This window comes from Prionailurus viverrinus, chromosome X, assembly GCF_022837055.1.
Source record: "Prionailurus viverrinus isolate Anna chromosome X, UM_Priviv_1.0, whole genome shotgun sequence".
NCBI lineage: Eukaryota > Metazoa > Chordata > Mammalia > Carnivora > Felidae > Prionailurus > Prionailurus viverrinus.
Window position 1 is genome coordinate 20,249,242 of NC_062579.1, and position 17,172 is coordinate 20,266,413.

Consider the following 17,172-nt stretch of genomic DNA (forward strand, 5'->3'; position numbering starts at 1 on the left):
TAATAATAAACTAATTATCACGAATTACAGTTTTTTAATCAGTAATTTTTTAAGTGGGGTCAGCATGTAACTTCTCATAATACGTGGAAGGAAATAAAATCTGAAATATTTCAGAAGTGTATTTGAAAGTTACTTTGATGATTGTAGGATTGCCACAAAAAAGAAACAATCGCTGCATTTATATATATATATATATATATATATATATATATATATATATATATCAGAAACTTACAAAGAAGGGAACCTGAGTGGCTCAGTCGGTTGAGCGTCCGACTTTGACTCAGGTCATGATCTCGCAGTTCATGAGTTCGAGCCCCGCGTCGGGCTCTGTGTTGACAGCTCGGAGCCTGAAGCCTGCTTCGAATTCTGTGTCTCCCTCTCCTTCTCTGCTCCTCCTCCACTCATGCTCATTCCTCTGATGAGGAAATAGAAAGCCATATCTTGGAGAAGACAGAAATTCAGAGTTGAAAGCAATACTTGCAATGTTGTATGTGACCCTCTGCAGGTGGCTAAGAGGCCAACAATGGCTGAGGTAGTCTGAAAGGTTAAGTGATCAAAAGATGAATTTAATTTCAGATCCTGCCAAGATGGACAACAGTTTTGTAACCTGTCCTTCATTTAGGTTAGTTCCTGGGATCCTGTAAACTAGGACTAACCATGAACCAGAAAGAAACCTGCCCTTGCATGGACCAAAGCAGTTTTAGGTCGTCTAGTCCCTAGAAAATCTCAAACTCTACAATTGGATTATGGTGATCTTAGATTACTAATGCCTCCAAACACTTGGCAGTAGAGGGGAAAAAGTTCCCTGGAAGCTGTAGGCACAAATACATAAAATCATCATATCCATGTCCAGAACACAATAAAATGTCTAAATAGGTATCCAAACAAATCATCTGTACACAATAAAAAATAACCCAGTACATGGGGAGACACGATGATTGACAGTCCCACAATAAGAAGAGATACCATATATAACTGACACACAGAGACTATAAATCAGCTATGCCATCCATGATCATGGAGGTAAGTGCTGAACTTAAACTATTCAGCAAGAAACAGCAAAGTGTAAAAAGTAGCAAGACAATTTCAAAAAGAACCAATCAGAAATTCTAGAACTAAAAGATACAATGACCAAAATTAAAAAGGTAAAGGGTAGATTTTACGGCATATTTAATTCAGCTGAAAAACAAAACAAAACAAAACTATCGTGATTTGTAAGATGGGTCAGAAGAAACTACACAGAATGAATCAGGAAGAGAAAAAGTAAATGAAATACAGAAGAAAGGCTAAGAGACAGAGAATACAATGAAAGATTTTAAATTCATTTAAAGGGAGTTCAGAAAAAGAGAAAAAGAAAATGTAACTAAAAAAGGGCTATAAATTTTCTAAAACTAATAGAACATATCAGCCCACACATTCAAGAATCCCAATGAAACCCACAAAAGATAAAAGATATTCAAGAATATGTACAATATATCTGTGGAAAATCAAAGCAAAAAATAATAACATCTTTATAAAATTCACGGGAGTATCACATTTAAAGGATCAACAGTTTAAAGGGTAGCTGTCTTTGTGACAACAATGAAATCCAGAAGCCAATAGAATTATAGCTTCAAAGTATTAAAATAAAATGACTACCAACATAGTATTAAATGTTCTATAAAAATACCTTTCAAAAATGAACAGGAAATAAAGACATAGACTGACAAAGAGAAATCACGATAATCCTTCAGCAACCGTACCACAATAAAGAAAAAAATACAAAGTGTTTCTAAGCTGAAAAAAAGAATCCTAAATGTAAGGTCTTGAGATGCAGGAAGGAAGCAAAACTGTAAATATGATTAAATCTGAATCAACATAGAGTACATGAAATAAAAATAACAATAGCTGCCAGAGCTAAAAATTAAAGAATGAAACCCCACAGAAATAATATATACATAAATCAAAAACAGAATTAATTGTAGTTAAAGTAGACTACATTTCCCACATTTACTAAGAAGAGGGTAAAAACCAACAAATATTAGTCTTTGGTAATTCAGTGGTGCATGTTGTAATTTCTAGAGACAGAGGAATTGAAGAAATAAAGAATATTAAACTATAAATATCATAGAAAGGGAAAAAGAAATAACAAAATGTTCAACTCAAAAAAAAATGTAAAGAATGAGAAAAAGAGATTCATCAAACATCTGGGACAATATGAATGCAAATAATAAGCCAGTATTTGTAAACCTAAATATACTAGTTTATTAAAGAAATGTAATGAAAGTGCTAATTAAAGGAAAATAGATTTGGACCTGATTTAAACAATCAACCGTATGCTATTTACAAGGGAGTTATCTGAAACAAAAGGATACAATAATGTTGAAAAAGCTTAGAAAAAGTTTTACCATGTGAATGCCAATGAAAATAAGTCAAGCATAGCTATATTAATATTAGATAAAATATATTTTAAAAGCAATTTTAGATATAAAGATTATTTCTGAATGATCAAAAGTTTGATTTCCTGGGAAGATGCAAGTATTTTAATCATTATACCTCAAATAATATGTATTCTGCGTACACAGGCAAAAATTGACAAAAATATAAGAAGGCATAGAAAAATCTATAAAAATAGTGAAAGATTTTAGTATACTTCTCTGAACTGATAGATCAAGCAGGTAAAACATTTATAAAATACAGAATATTTTATGATTTTTAAATTTGATGTTTAGGGTATACAGAGAACATTTTACCCAGTGAATTCAACACACACATTTTTTCAGGCACACAAGGAACATTTAAAATCACTAACCATATATACCAGGCCACAAAATAACTTTAAAAATTTTTCAGAGAATTAACGAAAATCATAGTCACTAATCATAATGTAATTAGGTGAAAATATCAATAATAAATACATCAAAATCTCCCTTAACTTTAGAAATAGATAAATACAGCAAACCTGGATGGCTCAGTCAGTTAAGCATCTGACTTCAGCTCAGGTCATGAGCTCACAGTTCCTGAGTTTGAGCCTTGCATCAGGCTCTCTGCTGTCAGTGCAGTCTGCTTCAGAAATTGTCCCCCCTCTTTCTGCCCCTCCCCCTCTACCCCTCTAACCCCACCCCACCCCCCCCCCCCCGCCCCGCGCGTGCTTTCTCTTTCTCAAAAATAAATAAAAACATTTTAAAAAAAGAAATTGAAAAATACATTTTTAAATAAACCACGGAGAAAAGGAAAAAAACAAAACAGAGATTAGAATGTATTTTGAAGTGAATGAAAATAAAAATATATGAAAAAATGAAAAAAAATGAAAAAAAAATATATGTTGAAAATACTCAACATATATTTATAGGGAATGTTACAATTTAAAAGCCATATTTTAGAGAAGAGGAGAGGGTAAAAATTGATAAGTTAACAAAAGATAGCATCCATCTCAAGAAAATAGCAAGAGAAAAGCAAAATAAACCCAAAGAATAAAAAAAAAAATAAACAAGAAGAGAAAAATCAATGAAATGGAGTTCAAATACATAATATAGTATCAACAAACTAAACGTTAATACCCTAAAAAGACTAATTCAGTGGATAAATTCTTGGCAAGAGGGATCAAGAAAAATAAAGTGAAAGCATAAGAAAGCCACTGTTAGAATGAAAAAGGAATATCACTACAGCTCCAACACACATCCAAAATACTGTACTACAGAAAACTTATTAAACTAGATGGATTCCCAGAAAAGTGCATCTTCCTAAAATTTACATAAAAATAAATAGAAAATCTGAATAGTAATGAAATTAAACAGAATCAATAATTTAATTTCCCTCAAAGCAAATTCCAGGACCAAATGGCTTCATTAAGGAAGAAAAAACCCAATATTACATAAAAACACTTCCAAAGAATAGAAAAACGGGGGACATCTCAATTCATTTTATGAGAGTAGCCTAACTGTAACACCAAAACTTGACAAGGACATTATGAAAAATAATATTATAGGTAATTAGCTTTCATAAGCACAGATGCAACAATCTTAAATCATCAGAAAATTAAATACAGTGATAAATAAAAAGGTAAATTAAATAATAAATAATAAATAAATCTAGGTAAAAAAAGGTAACACATCATGATCAGTTGAGGTTTATTCCAGGAAAGTAAGATTTCTTTCACATTAAAAATATCAAATATTTTACTCAAAAAATGACAGGACCAAAAGGAGAAAATCACATATATCAATGAAGAAAATGTATTTGACAAAAGTTAATAGTCATTATTGATAAAAACCATTAATCTAGAAAAGGAAATTTCCTGAATTGAATAAAAAGGATCTAAATTCCTACAGCAAACATTCTAGTTATAGTGAAATATTGAAAGTTTTCCCCTTGAGATCAGAAACAAGACAAAATAGGCCTATTAATAACACTGTCATCACTTATATTTAACCTTTTGAAGGCCACCCTAGCTACTGTAAGGAAGCAAGAACACATACATAAATACATACATTAATGTGTAAGGATCTAAAAAAACAATTAAATGGTTATTAATTGTCATTAATAACCATATAGGGTTCTACATACAATTTTAAAAGTTATCTATAGACAAAATATTTAAAATTAATAAGTAAAAACATCAAGGTTGTGGGATACAAATTGATAGAAACAAATTGGCTGTATCTTTATATTATGGTTTATAAACAAAAATGAGATTAATAAAAACATTTACAAAGTTACCTAAAAACATAAAATACCCAGAAATAAGTTTAATAAATATGTACAATATGTCCTTACAAAATATAGCTGAGAGAAATTAAAGAAGAGCTAAATACAAAAAAAAGATGAACTAAATAATTATTCATTGATTGAAGAACTAAATGATTTAAAGATGTCAAGTCTCCTCCAACTAAATATGAGATTAAACGCACTCCCAATCAAAATTTCTGCAGTTTTTTTAAAAATGGAAATTGACAAACTGACTCTAAATGTGTATAGAAACCTGAAGGGCCAAGTACAGCCAAGGCAATCTTGAACAAGAGCAAAACTCAGTAACTTATACCACCAGCTACCAAAAATGATTACAAAACCACAGTAACGCAGACAATATGGTATTTGCAAAAGAATAGTAAAATAGGCCAACAGAAAAGACTGAAAAGTTCTAAGATGACCCACATATATATGACCACTTGATTTATGACAACTGAATGCAGTAGAGAAAGAAGTGTCTGTTTGTAAAAGGTCCTGGATGAAATGAACATTTATGAGAAAAAACATAACTCATCATTTCTAACACATATAATAGAAAAATCAGTTCTACATGCATTGCATACCTAACTGTGAAAGTTAAAACAATGTAGTGTTTAGAAGAAAATGTGGTAGAACATCTTTATAACCATGGAATAGGCAACAATTTCTCAAACAGGACCCCAAAAAAATAATAATCAAAAATGAGAAAACTGACAAAATAGACTGACATACTTTTGGTATTGAAATACACTATTAGGAGAATGAAAAAGCAAGCCAAGAAGCAGGAAAAGATAAATTCAGCACAGACTTCCAACAAAGTTCTTATGTCTAAAAAACATACAGAACTTCTATAGAACATTAAAAAAAGGGAGACAACCCAGTAGAAAAATAGGCAAAAGACCTAAATAAGCACTTTCACAAGAGGATATTTAAATGGTCAATAAACATATGAAAAGCAGTGATTTTATTGCTTCAATTTATATAAAGTTCAAAAACTGGCAAACTTATCTTTTAGAACTTTTAAAATTTACGAGAGTGGTTATGTTTTAGAAAGAATAGCAATTGGAAGGAGGTACTTTGGGGGCTTCGGAGTTTTAAAACCAGATGGCATGTCTGCAACGTTTTTTTTCACAGTACTGTCTCTGCTGTAGTTCTTTTTCTTGATCTGGATGACGGATACATGGATGTGTTCACTTTGTGAAAATACACAGAGCTGTAACTATGATTAGTTCATTTTTTTGTTTTTATGTACATTATACTTCAAAAATAAGTTTATAAACACACACGCTGATGAACTGAAGCAACAACAACAAAAACTTCACTGTGTGAATAAAAACAATTCCAGGCAAAATCCAAACTATAGACCAACTGTTTATGATTTTGCCTAGTAAATATATTGGACGTTAAGAGTTAAAAAAACTGTGGAAGAATATTAAGGTCATTTGGGAGAAAGAACGACCTTTATAATATGACTCCAAATTCAGAAAACATAAATAAATGATAAATATGACAGATTTAACTACAAAAAAAATAAAATTTTGTATGTAAAATAAATGAACAAAGTAAGAATGTAGACCGGGAAAGTGCAACAAATACTAAAAATAACATTTAAAACACTGTAAATAAACTTTAAAAATATATCTAATAGACTCTTTCTTATAGTTAATGCTTTATTTTTCTTTACTTTTTAAGTTTATTTATTTATTTTGAGAGAGAGAGCGAGCAAGGAGAGAAAGGGCAGAGAGAGAGAGAGAGAGAGAGAGAGAGAGAGAGAGAGAGAATCCCCAGGTAGGCTCCTTGCTGTCAGTGCAGAGCCCAACACTGGGCTCAAACTCACAAACTGTGAGATCATGACCTGAGCTGAAATCAAGAGCTGAACACTCAACTGACTGAGCCACCCAGGCATCCCTTACAGTTAATACTTTAATACTGTTTTCTATTCAACATGTTCTACTTATGAGAATATAATTACTTTCTTTCTTTCTCCAAATTTTTATTTAAATTCTAGTTAGTTAACATACAGTGTAATATTAGTTTCAGGTGTAGAATTTAGTGATTCATCACTTACATGTAACACCCAGTGCTCATCCCAACAAGGGCCCTCCTTAAGCCCCATCACTATTTAACCCATCTGCCTGCTCACTTCCCCTGCAGCAACCCTCAATTTGTTCTCTACAGTTAAGAAACTATTTCCTGGTTTGCCTCTCTCTTTTTTACCCCCCATGATTAACTGTCTTGTTTCTTAAATTCTACATATGAGTGAAATTATATGGTATTCAAAGGGATGCATGCACCCCAATGTTTATAGCAGCATTATCAACAATAGCCAAATTATGGAAAGAGCCCAAATGTCCATCAACAGATGAATGGATAAAGACGATGTGGGATTCCAGAAGAAACAAGAGTGCGGCGTGAACATGGGGAAGCAAAAGAAAGCAAGAAAGTATGCAACCATGAAGCGAATGCTTAGTCTCCGAGATCAGAGGCTGAAAAAGAAGGATAGATTGAAACCTAAAAAGAAAGAAAAGAAAGATCCAAGTGCACGCAAGGGAAGAGAAGTCCCCCAACATCCTTCCTGCTTATTCTTCCAATATAACACACAGCTGGGCCCACCTTACCACATCCTGGTTGATACCAACTTTATCAACTTTTCCATTAAAGCCAAACTTCACTTAGTACATTCAATGATGGACTGTCTGTATTCCAAGTGTATCCCTTGTATAACTGACTGTGTAATGGCTGAAATTGAGAAATTGGGGCAAAAGTATCGAGTGGCTCTAAGGATCGCCAAGGATCCAAGATTTGAATGACTACCATGCACACACAAAGGAACATATGCAGATGACTGCCTAGTAAAGAGAGTAACTCAGCATAAGTGTTACATTGTGGCCACAGTTGACCGGGACCTTAAACGAAGGATCAGAATCCAGAAGATCCCTGGAGTTCCCATCATATACATTTCTAACTATAGGTACAACATTGAGCAGATGCCAGATGATTATGGAACCCCTCAGTTCTAATTCTAACACTCTAAAGATAGAGTTCCTCTGCCTTCCTTTACCAACTTTTTCTGTTGCCAGTTGATGTAGCAATATGCTATAACATTAATTATTCTCCTTCTTACCCATTTGCTCTGTTATAAGCTGAGTATGGTTAAATACACTCACTTGATGTTGTTTTGAAATTGATATTTTGTATCATTTGAATTTTGTTGCATCTTTTTATAAATCAGATGATTGCACACATAAAAAAAATAAAGATGATGTGGTACATATACACAATGGAATATTACTCAGCCATCAAAAAGAATGAAATCTTGCCATTTGCAACGACGTGGATGAAGCTAGAGAGTATTATGCTAAGTGAAATAAGTCAGTCAGAGATAAGCTATCTCTTGAGAGGAAATTATGGGTGATTTTTATTTCTTCTTGGGACAGCTCCTTACTTTTAAAAATAAGTGTGCCTTGTGTTAATGTCTCAATAGTGTACAATGAATATTTTAAAAATATGTTCATATATATATATAAATTAATCTAGAAATCAAGAAATCAAGAAATATCTACTCCCCCTCAAAAGTATTCTTATTTCTGAACACCAGCTGATTTTTATTTCACAAAATATCATTTCTGTTCACCAATTATCATACCCCATTACTTCACACTATCATGCTCATTCTGGATAAGCATATGTCTCGATACTCTTATTATTGCCTTCTCAAGTACTTTGTGAATCCTTGAAATCTTAAATATATACATTACTAACATCTTACTAAAAATACTACTTTTTGAATGTTTATTTTTTTTTAATTTTTTTTATTCAACGTTTTTATTTATTTTTGGGACAGAGAGAGACAGAGCATGAACAGGGGAGGGGCAGAGAGAGAGGGAGACACAGAATCGGAAACAGGCTCCAGGCTCCAAGCCATCAGCCCGGAGCCTGACACGGGGCTCGAACTCACGGACCGCGAGATCGTGACCTGGCCGAAGCTGGACGCTTAACCAACTGCGCCACCCAGGCGCCCCTTGAATGTTTATTTTTGAGGGAGAGAGAGAGAATTAATTGGGGGAGGACAGAGAGAGAGGGAGACACAGAATCTGAAGCAGGCTCCAGGCTCTGAGCTGTCAGCACAGATCCCGATATGGGGCTCAAACCCATGAACCGTGAGATCATGACCTGAGCTGAAGTCGGATACTTAACTGATTGAGCCACCAAGGTGCCCCTAAAAATATTACTTCTTATAGTCAACAAATGAGCAGCAGACTTTCCTGTAAAAAAAAGTCTTTTAAAGTGATAAAAAGCAGTTACTTTAATCACATGCCATAGTAAAAATCAATAAAAAGATGTGCACGCCTGGCAAACTGCCTTTTTACAAAAAATCTTTTAAGTTTCTTTGTTTATTTATTTTTGAGAGAGTAAATGAGGGAGGGTCAGAGAGAGAGAGAGAGAGAGAGAGAGAGAGAGAGAGAGAGAGAATCCCAAGCAGGCTCCACAATGTCAGTACACAGCCTGGCGTGGGGCTCGAACTCACTAACTGTGATATCATGACCTGAGCCAAAATCAAGTATCGGATGCTTAACTGACTGAGCCACCCAGGTGCCCCTGAAAACTGCCTTTTTGATCAATTTTATGTAACATGTGAAACAAATTCAACTAAAAAAGTCTAATCTTTCTTAAATGTTAATATCATAGAGGGATAATAATCTTATATCTTAGAGTCTCTTATAGTCTTGTGAGTTTTGCTTCATTGTGACTGTCATCAACTGAAATATTGACACCTCTATGATTGCAGTATTTAATTGTCCCATCATTCAAATATTAAGCCATGAACTCTTACTATTTGTTTCCATACCAAGTTAAAGACTTTGTTTCCTCAAATATTTTTCAAGTTATTTTCATAATACTTTCTTATTATGATTGTTATATTCCATGAACCAATACGAGCTATGTACCCATAGCAAAGCCTTCTTCCAATGTCTCTTGAGACATAATCACCTACACACAAACTGTGTTTACCATTTGTAAACAAGGAAATCATTACCAATATGAAATACTTTAATGTGGAGTTCTAAATCTCTGAAATTAAAGATTAGCATCTTTCTTTGGGAATTGATATGGGGGGGGATTACATAGATCATGAGTTTAAACCAGACATTCATGTATCAAATGAACTATGAAAACCACAAAGGGTAAGCATTTTAGAAATAGATGTTATGTCTGCAACATTTTTCTTACAGAACTGTATCTGCTGTGGTTTCTTTCTCAGTTATTAATGTCACCATGATACTCTCAGTTGACATTTTTAAGTTATTAATAACAGAGCCACATGCCAATGGACATCTTTTTGTCAGGGTATCGACCAAAACTAAGAATGTGAATAATTGGATTCTAACCTGGCTTTTTTTCTTCTCCATTTTGTTCTACCCTCTTTTCTAAGATCTTAGATTAAGTACTCTAACTTGCTGAATTAAAGCTAGGTCATTCAGTGTTGTCTTTCAGTTGACTATAGCTCCCAATATGTAAACAACTCAAAAAGGAAAATTAGTGTGAGAGTAAAATATTGGAGTTTCATAAGCTAATAAACATCCAAGTATGCATTCTATGTAATGGATGAGGGTTATTCCCTAGTGCATTCCAGAAGTGCTAAATGAACTTAAAGACTCGACGGTCTGCTGGTGGTATTTATAATTCTTTTTGTTCTAACAATGTTCTATTCGACAAATATTTATTACCTGCTTAATATGTGCAAGACACAGCTATAGATATTGTAGAGAATATAAAGGTGAGTAAGGTATAATTCTTACAGTCTAAGAATGCGAGTGGATATGCCAATTTGGTTCTTACATGAAATACCTCTTCTAATTATTTTTCTTTCAAATCAATGGTGTAGTACCTTCAACATATTTATATTTTTGGAACTTGAGATAGAAATGAGAACCAGCTCCCCTAACACATTCCTGTCATCCAACTAATGTATTATTTAAATAATACCTTTAATTAGCAAATGAATATTATGTCCATATTACATCAAATATTTTGTCATTTCCAAAATTTTAATTCTTAATCAGTGAGTTGTTAACTTGTTTCCAAACTACAAGCTGTTAAGAAATGTAAGTACTTAGAGGATAAAAGGACAGATTAACTATTAATGTAATGTGCCTGCAATAGTTGACACCCTACTTAGCATGACCATTATGTACTACAGCCTACAAAATTATTCTTCATGCTCCCACAGCAGAGCTAGAGTGCCATATGGCTATGCTTGTTTTTCGTCAAATAATTTTTACATAAACAGCTGGTGAACTGTTTTTATTGTAACAGTGCACATATTTTTTGAGACAGTTGGGAAGGATTGATGCAACTCTCGACACTGCCTGCTTTTATGTCCACATTAAGGAGAAATTCAAATTCATATTTTTAAAAATGCGGACTTTTGTATTCTTGTCACCATGGTCAGTTCACAAGAAAGAATTTTTTAATGTAGTGCAGGAATTACTGGCATGTTTATAAACTTGCAGCAAGAAACAGAAATTAATCATAAGGGATCTCAACTTAGATGGCATATTCAGTATTTTTATTTTTACACCCTCATGAATTTTTAGAGGCAGAGCTGATATGTTTTGGACTATTTTATAGGCAGTTTTAATATGACTATATTTGGTTTTGAAACATAGCATCAACACATTCTGATAAGTGATATAATAACCAGAAGATTTTTAGCAGTTTTGTATGTATCTGTGATTTGAGTTGATTTAAAGACTATCTAATCCAGAAGCAACCCCCATCCTCCTTGACAAGAAACTTCATTTATTAAAACACTAGTGGTTTCAAAAATGCAAGTAGAAACATTTTCTTTTGAATTCTAAGGTAATGATGACCATTCTGCAGGGTTTTGTAAGGAGATTATCCCGGGGCTTAGAATGTTAAATGTTAAATCTTTAAATATAATTTTATATTTAATACTTCAAAAATGTCCCTATAACCAGAAGTTACTCCCATTAGAACACTGGTAAGGATTAGTGTATTATTATATCTCACTGATTCCTTATTCACAGGATATTAGAGACTATAAAATATGTTTCATTAGAGAAGGAAATGAATGCTTATTATTGTGCCATTGAAAAGCTTAGGACCTTGGGGTCAAAACAGTAACATACTAATGGTAAGTGTGTGTAAAATATAAGAGGAAGGAAGATTTTTCCCAACCCTCCAGGTTTATTATGTTCATTTATGTATCTTTTCTATCTTTGATTAATTCCATTTGGGGGCACATAGATGTTTTCACAGACTTTTATTTTGATAAACAAAATGGAAAAACAGAAGATCTTTTTTCATTTTGCTTAAGCCTTAACTTTCCATTGGAGAAACTCACCTGGAATAAGCTTTACAATAGTAAGTGTATTTTGTGAGTAAATCGTCACTTAAACATATAATACATGAAACCAATTTGTTTATGTGGACTTTAATTTATGTCCTGCTGTTTATTTTTCTCCCAATAAAATATGCACCAGATGGATGTTGAGAAAATGGATTGAGACAATACATTTTTGTAATGGTGTTTCTCTTCTGCAAGTAAATCCATTCATATTACTTCACCAAAGGTTTAGGTCTAAGAAGGAATAAACCAACCGTACAAATGACTTTAACTACTAATTAGAATATGTAATGGCTAGGGGACAATTCTCTATGGATCACTTGCATTTCTGTTTATCATGTGAGGCACTGGTTGCCCTTTGTTCCAGACGATCTTGTCAAGAAAGTCTTGTTGCAAACGGCCTCAGAAGATATCTATCTATAGATACAGATATAGATATATATATAAATATAGATATACATATAGATGTACATAACATATAGATATACATATATACACATACACATATATAGATGTACATATATATACATACATATACATATAGAAACAGACATATAGATATAGATCTAGATAAAGATATAGATATAGATACAGATACAGATATAGATATAGATATAGATATAGATATAGATATAGATATAGATAGATATACAACATGTCCAGAGCAAGGGGGAGGGCATGCTCACTGCCCACTATACAAGATTCAGGTTACCTAAGCACAGAGCTCCTCTTCTGTACTGCAACTCACAGCAAGTTTTGGTATCACCTGGTCCTCTTTATACCAGTCTGTGATTACTGGGGTTTGCGATGCAAACTGCAAATGCAGGTACTATGGCAACTACTACTGCTATGAGAATAAAGTTCTTTGTCTCTTACCCAAGAGCCTCATGTTTTTTTGCCAGTATCCATGAAAGTGCGACAGGCTAACTTGTTAGCTTCCAAGAAGGATAAAAACCTTAGCCTCTTCACAGTTCTTGACAGCTACCACATATCTCCATTTCTCCTATTTGCAAAACAAAAAGCAAATAAAATCAGTCTATAAAATAGCATTTAAAAGGTATAAAAATGGATAGCATTTAAAGTTTTCATTTTGCCCCGATTTTGTTCTGTGATAAATTTTAATATGTATCACCAGTTTGAACTTATTCAGATCATTTAAATAGCTTCACATATATCATTAAAAAGTGAGATATGTAATATGACAAGGAGTGGAAGTACATCAAGGAATATACTTTTGATATTAGTTATTTATCAAAGTGAATCTACAGCCACTTTAACTTATCTACTTGGAGCACTGCATTCATTTTTTAACAGAATATCAAACTCACTGAGTTTAAGTAATGATGATAAAAATAAAGTACATATTGTCACATACACATTATTTTTACTTGTTTATGTTCATATTTTTTTACTTTAAATTTTGTCGGAGCTGTAAGAATAATATATACATGTATATGTTATATACTTATATAACATATATATCAATATAAATTTAGATGTATTTATATTTCAATATTATTTATATATTTATGTTAGATATAAATATATATATATTTTACACACGGATATATTTCACTCACATATGGAGGAACACGTGAATATTCCACTTCACTATAATCTCCTTTGTTAAATACTTAACTGAATGTCTTCTGTATTTAAGCAGCATGAACAATAAAAAAGGTAAGAAACAAATTCATTCTACACATAATTTGCATATTTATCTTATATAATTATTTAAAATAGTTGCATACAATGTTTGTATGGGAGTGTATACAAGAATATAGGGGAAACAGAAGTATTTACTGAAAATTTTCATGGCTTTCTGTCATAGGCTCATGTCTGATCTCCTTCCTCATGTCTTCTTTTTTTATTTGTTTTCATGGAAGTGTAATTACCAAACAATATTATATACTAACAGATGTATAATATAATGATTCAACAATTCTATCTTGCCATTTGCAAATCATGTCTTTTTTATTTTATTTTTTTTAATGTGTATTTATTTATTTTGAGAAAGAAAGTGCATGCGAGCAGGGGAGGGGCAGAGAGAGAGGTAGAGAGAGAATCACAAACAGGCTCCACACTGTCAGTGCAGACCCCGACATGGGGCTTGAAATCTTGAACCCTGAGATCATGACCTGACCTGAAATCAAGAGTTGGTTGCTTAACCGACTGAGCCATCCAGGCGCCCCTTTTTTCTTTTTAATTTTAACTATTGCACAAACACTTCAAAGAAGTACTCCCGTGGTGGAGGGAAGACATGCAATTTTACATCCAGGTGTGATGCTGCAGATAGCATCAATGAGTTCTGCAGACACATGGCAGCACTATTACCAACTCCATGTCACAGTTAGCTATACTAATAGTGTGCTTGCTAGAGCAGGGAACACATTCTCCCTAGATTTCATCAGCATGATTAATTTGTTGGCCCCAGTGTTGACCAGAATACTGGTGCTGGTGGGGCTACAGCTCTGAACAACGTTCACCAAGTTATTTCTCTCACCAAGAACAAGGACTAGCCTGAGGAATAGGTACAGCTTTAGTCAATCATTTTTAATACAGCTGCAAATGTCATTATGGAAAACTTGGAGACTAGAATTAAAATACATTTTTGAATTTTTAAGAAACTTTTCTAGCTCAGTAGACTATGAATGCTGTTAAATGTCCTTCAGATATAGTACCAGCATGACTCCATGCTTAGGATTAGGCCCTAAAAACCCAGATAGAAGTAGACATGAAAAAGAGACTTCTGGACATTTGCCACATTACTATTAGTTTGAAGACGCTTGAAGTCTATGCTTCCTCTTTCATTATTCCTGTTTTTAGACCTAGAAACTCCGAAGAGTCAATGTTACCATTTGTCCCAAATTGCTAAGCAGTATGCTCAAAAATACAGATAAGTAAAAAATTAAAACAAAAATGTTGATGGCTGTTATATCTAAGCTAGATGACAATGGAAGTATTTATTTGTTGTTTAAAACTAATTCTATATTGGGGCATCTGGGTGGCTAAGTCAGTTAAGTGTCCGACTTCAGCTCAGGTCATGATCTCGTAGTTTGTGAGTTCTTTTTTAATTCAAGTTAGTTAACATATTCTGTAGTCTTGGCTTCAGGACTAGAACCCAGTGATTCATCTCTTACATATGACACCCAGTGCTCATCCCAAAAAGTGCCCTTCTTAAACCCCATCATACATTTAATCCCTGCCCCCACCCATCTCCCCTCCAGCAACCCTCAGTTTGTTCTCTACATTTAAGAGTTTCTTATGGTTTGCCTCCCTCTCTTTTTTCTCTTATTTTTCCCTTTCCTTATGTACACTGGAATATTACTCAGCAATGAAAAAGAACAAAATCTTGCCATTTGCAACAACATGGATGGAACTAGAGGGTATTAGGCTAAATGAAATAAGTCATAGAAAGACATATCATATGATTTCACTCAAACGTGGAATTTGAGTAACAGAACAGATGAACAAAGAGGAAGGGAATGAATGACATTCTTTTTATCAGTATATTTTCATTTTCATTTCCTAGAATCTTATATAAATGGAATCATACAGTATGTGCTCTTTAGCCTGGCTTCTTTCATTCAGGGTAATTACTTAGAGATTCATGCAAATTATAGCATGTATCAATAGTTAATTCCTTTTACTGCTGAATGATATTATATCATGTATATACTACAGTTTGTTTATCTGTTCACCTGATGGTGGATGTTTTGAGGTGTTTCCACTTTTTTGCTATTACAAATCAAGATGCTATGAACTTTTGCATAACACATCTTTGCATGGGTATAAGCTTTCATTTCTCTTAGATTAATACCTGGTAGTATAATAGTTAGGTCATATTGCAGGTGTATGGTTCACTTTTTAAAAATCTGCTAAACTGTTTTCAAAAATGGATGTACCAATTTACATGCCCACCAACAATATAGAAGAGTTCCTTCACACCCTTGGCAGTACTCAGTATGATCTGTCTTTTTACTGTGTATATTCTAGTATGTGTGGAGTGGTATCTCATTGGGATTTTAATTTTTATTTCCCTAATGATTAATGATGTTGAGCATCTTTTCATGTGCTTCTTTGTCACTCATAAATGTCTTTTGATGAAATGTCTGTTCAAAACTTTTGACCTTTTATATTGTGTTGTTTTCTTATTATTGATGTGTTGTTGTTTTTTGTTTTGTTTTGTTTTGTTTTTTTTAGAGAGAGACAGCACGAGCAGAGAGGGGCAGAGGGAGAGGGAGAGAGAATCTTAAGCAGGCTCCACACTCAGTGCAGAGCCCAATGCAGGGCTCCATCCCAGAACCCTTGGATCATGACCTGAACCTAAATCGAGAGTCAGACATTCAACCGAATGAGCCACCCAGGGATCCCTTACTACTGAGTTTTGAGAGTTCTTTATACATGTGGCATACAAGTCTTTTATCAAATATATGTCTTGCAAATATTTTATTCCACCCTATGGCACTCTGTGGATTGTCTTTTCATTGTCTTAGCACTGTCTTTTGAATAACATATGTTTTTAATCTTAGTGAAATCCACTTTACCAATTTGTGTTCTTTTTTGAATTGTCTTTTTGGAGATGTTGCTAAGAAATCTTTGCCTAGCATGAGAACCCAAAGGTTTTCTCCTGTTTCCCTCTAGCAGTTGTATAGTTCTGCATTTTACATTTAAATCTGTGATGGTTTTTCTGTTAATTTTTTTATATAGTGAAAGGAATGGATCAAAGTTGGTGTATGTGCGTGTGCATGTGTATGTATGTGCGTGTTTCCAATTGTTTCAGTACCATTTTTTTTAAAAAGACCATCTTTTTTTCACTGAAATGCATATGGACCACTGTTGACAATCCGTTGCCTTTATATGTTAGGGTCTATTGCTGGTCTTCCTATTCTGCTCCATTGATCTATTTGTCTATATTTTTAAAAAATCACACTGTCTTGATTATTGTAGTTTACACTAAGTCTTGAAATAAGGTAGTGTTAGTCCTCCATATTTCCTTTTCTTTTTCAAAATCAATTTGGGTATTATTGTCCATTGTGTTTCCATATAAATTTTAAAATGTATAAATTTCTTTTTAAGATGTCCTGTTG

At 33.3% G+C, this 17,172-nt stretch overlaps 1 pseudogene; it reads left to right on the plus strand.

Annotated features, from left to right (window-relative positions):
- Positions 1-7,108: 7,108 nt before the first annotated feature.
- On the plus strand, positions 7,109-9,434 carry LOC125157659 (rRNA-processing protein FCF1 homolog; annotated as a pseudogene).
- Positions 9,435-17,172: the final 7,738 nt, after the last annotated feature.